The sequence below is a fragment of the Pinus tabuliformis genome, chromosome 5_1, assembly GCF_031772625.1.
Source record: "Pinus tabuliformis cultivar Carrire ecotype Pingquan chromosome 5_1, CPIR1, whole genome shotgun sequence".
In the NCBI taxonomy this organism is placed as follows: Eukaryota; Viridiplantae; Streptophyta; class Pinopsida; order Pinales; family Pinaceae; genus Pinus; species Pinus tabuliformis.
In genome coordinates, this window is record NC_142305.1 from 393,889,276 (window position 1) to 393,893,746 (window position 4,471).

Below are 4,471 nucleotides of genomic sequence, written 5' to 3' on the forward strand. Positions count from 1 at the left end.
AAAAAGAAATTAGAATAGTATTTGAGCGGTTCTAACAATATTCAATGTTTATCACAGGCCAAAGAACAAATTTGGATATAAATCATGTCATCTGTGTCTGATATTTGGTATTCTATGGAGATTATTGTAGAACATAAGGAGTTGATTGAAAGAGCCAAAGAAGTTATTAAAGAAATCAAAATAGAATTGGGAAATAAACCTCGACAAGAAAGTTAGATAATAAAATATATAAAGACAACTTCTAGAGAAGAAATTGAAGAACTAGGAATTGTAGACATAAAAACATCAATTATTCTAACTACGAAATTCCTCATGAAGAAACTCTGATGTTGAAGACAAAGGAAAAGTGTGAAAATCTTCTAGTTCAAATTGATAAATTCTACAGAAAAATTTCTATTCTACAAGAGAGAGGTCTTCCATAATTTAAGAATTCATATGGCCAGATGGTAATAGAAGACCAATATGAAAGATTGTTGAAGAGAGAGGTAGGGCACTGGACAAACTTTGTTGGAGTCAAGGGAGAGATTAGCGATCAAAATCTACTTCAAATGTTAGCTGATGATATTTTCATTTGTTATGAAATCAAACACTTTTTCATAGTAAAAGCTCCTTATGAGAAGTATAATGATGCAGATGAATCGTACAGACAGATGATGGATCTTAGTTACTCAATAGATGAAGAATGGGAGTAGTTGGTCAAATTTGTTCAATAAATTCAACTTATCAATGCAGCATATTAGCAACAGATCATAACTATTAAGCATTTTGAGCAACAATAATAGAGCAGTTTCAAATACATTGACCCTGAATACAAAAATCAAGTGCAGTTGTAGACATTTTTTGGAGCATTTTTCTGAGTAGTTTTCTATTTTTAGTTAAAATCATTGTTGCAAACATCTTGATAACATCCTGATTTTATCTTGAAATCATGGTTTTTCGCCCTAGTCGATGTTTGTTGATTTTTACCGATTTTTACAAACAAAAAAAATGTGGACCCTTGTCGATTTATCCCAATGTCAATGTTCACAACATTGGTTAAAGGTTGTTTAAACATTATCCAAATCTTTGGATAAAGAATACTTTGAATGTAAATCTTTTAAGAGATAGGATATTTTGTAAAGCACTCTATATATACCTTATTTTTTAATAAGAAAGGGTTGATACATGGAGAAAGTTTTTGTAATATTGTTGTAATACTTTCAACTTGGATATAATCAAAGGCTTCTGGTTTTCGTTCATGATAACAATTGTGTACTTGTGATTTCTTCTTGTAATTTCATAGTCTGTTTCTGTGTATATTTGAGAATAGTATAGGACATTGGGAAGGGCTATATTGAGTATCAATCTCCCTGACATCCCTCTACAAAGTTATGTTCACAACTAAGTTAGAAATTGAACAATATGTTTAATTTACTACCCAAAAATATTTAGATTGTTGCTTCTATGTTGTACTTGGATATATTTTTGTTGACTATAGAGGTTCCTCTATATGTCTTTGCTATTATTAGATGATTAAATGTTCAGGGAGAATGTTTATCCTTTTAAATTCCTCTCAATTCCTAACATTGATGCTTTGGCTCAGTTCTTTAGTCGAGTATTGTCTACAAAGATACAACATGCAGGATCAAGAAAACAAATTGAGAAGCACAAACATAGGTAACAGTGGATTGAGAAGTAGGTGTTGTGATAGCATATGTTTCAACAACACATGCCATAACAAAATGTCAATGTTAAATCTGTTGAAAATATTGTAACAGTTGATGTCGTAACACTCATTACTATTGAAAATGTTGAAACTGTTGTAAAAGTTGATGCTATAACAACTGATACTATTGAAACTACTGAAACTGTCACGAATAAAATAAATAAATAATATAAATATAATGTAAAAGATAATAATCATAAATAATAGTTAGTTAAGCTAGTAATTAGGTTGAAGAGGCATGTCTAATAGGACATGACTCTTCATGAAGAGACACTTGCTTGGTATATAAGCAAGCGTCTTGTTCTCATTTGTAAATCATTCATTCTTATTCATTTTATTTAATATAATATTGATATCCTTAATGGATAATTTGATATTCCAAGTCTTTTGGAGTAATTAATTTGTAGAAGGAACTTTGTTCGCTTCATTTGGTATCAGAGGAGTCGACCCTTTGGCCACTTCACTACTGCACAAAGCCACATTTGGCTGATCACCGACCCTTGGCCATCAATCGTCATCAACCTTGTTGCTGTCATAATTGAAGTGTTTCGCTACACATTGGGAGATTCTCCATTTTTTAGGTCTTTGACCATTTACAAACAAAAGAAAAATTCCATACAAAGTTAAAAGAAGTAACAACAAAAAGAGAGATAAAATAAAATAAAATTATAAATGAAATATACATATCAGCGGATCTGTGGACTGCATTACGTCATCATCCTCTACTCGTTGTTCAACACACCGCTGGAGCCACAAAACGTAAACAGTGAGGCCAACTGCCCCTCAACAACGTTGTTGCTACTCATTGTCCCTTGAGCCGTCTTTCCCTGTTGTCCAGCCGTCACGTTCTATTGCATACCCTTCCCTCTGTTCCAACATCCCATTCCTGTTTCAACAGTCCGACCCGGTTAGCATTATTGTTGTGCGCCCACACACAGTTAATCTGGTCCTTGTTCCGTTGTCTCCACCGCCGCTTCCCATAAGTGAATCCATCGGTTTCCCTAAACCCATCAATACGAGTTCTGATTGCTTCACAACCATTAATTTTTATCCTTGTACAATTCATTATCATTAAACCCGCCTTCCCTGACCAACGCATTCCTGCAATCCTACAACATTGCTGACAGATCAATGCCGTTATAGCGTTAGTAGAATTACCGTTTTCAAATCCACCACAGACATCACCGTGCAATTAAAAAAAAAATTTCCTTTTGTACCGTCTGCCATTGCTGCCATCATAACTCGTATAACCCTGTAACATGCGGGCCTTCGAAATCGACTTGAACAAGTCCATTGCAGGGGGTTACATTATCGCAGGTTAACCAGCTTGACGTTGTCATCTAACATCGTTGGTCGATACAACTACGCTGACTAAGATAAGAGTTATAATTGAAGGGTCGTAATTGAAGAAGAGGACACGACGATTACAACAAAATAAAATAATAATTTATGTGTTAAATTTAAGTAAAGGTGAACTATATAAACAAATTTGAAAAAAAAAGGGTTTAAGGCCTAAGCTTCAATAAAAAGGGAAACCATAAAGTTAAAAAAAATATATTACAAAGAAGTAACCAAATAGAAAGGGGAAAGTTCAAAGTTCAAATCGAAAAATTAAAGGAGAAATATATATTAAGGAATTTTATAAAGTCTATCTATCTATCTATCTATATATATATATATATATATATATATATATATATATATATAAGTAAATAAGGGAGCATAAAAAAAACAAGTTTTGAATTTCGAAGGTATAAAAAAAAAATACAAAAAGATAAAAGGTGTATATATATTCAAAAGGTGATTTTAGAAAAAGGCTTATAAAGTTTTATATATATACACACACCAAAATACAAAGGTAAAAGAAAAAGAAAAAAGAGTTTAAGAAGAAATCCATAGAGTCAGAGTTAATTAAAAAAAAAAAAGGAAAAAAGAGCAATATATATAAAATAAAAAGAGAGTTAAAAAAATTATATATAAAAAAAAGAGATGTCGTCCACAAAGAACAACAGTTTCTTTGCACTATGTCCTTTTTGTTCAAAAGGATACCCTAATTGTCAGGAATCATTCAGAAATCAAAATGTGGTTTGCACAAAATGTTACAAAAGTTTTACCTTAGTCGAACTTTTTAGTGATGCAGATAAACAATTAATAGCAAGAAAAATGAGTAAATTAATGGCAAGATATAAGGAAACGAAGAAAACAGAATCCACATTTCAAGTTGAAAGCCCATCATCACCCCCACAAAATGATGTAATCCAGTGTACCGAGCAAGTGCAGTTAAAAGATCAAGAGAATGGTAAAATAGCCAAAAGTCAACAAAACAAGAAAGCGTTAGAACACGAACATAAAAATCTTGTGGATATGCATTACAAAGAAATAATGGAAAAGGACAAAGAAATTTCTCGTCTCAAGGACCACATCGAAAAATTATTGGCGCAAGTGAAGAAGACTAAGGTCACAAAGAAAGAACTCAAGAAGCACTTATCAGAACAAGAAGATGAAACTTTGCGTTTAAAGAACCTTAATAAAAAATTATTAGAACAAATCAGAGATCTAAAAGATGAAAAACTTAAAATTCAAAACACTCAAAATAATGTTGATGAATCAAAAACCAAAGAACTTTTACGTCTGAGAAACCATAATCAAAGTCTGCTCAATCAAACTAAGAAACTTAAGGAGGATAAGAAAGCATTAAAAGATAAGTTGGAACAAGTCACTCAAGGAGAAGTATCGAAATCCCCAGTCACAACAGTTCAAGTTGAA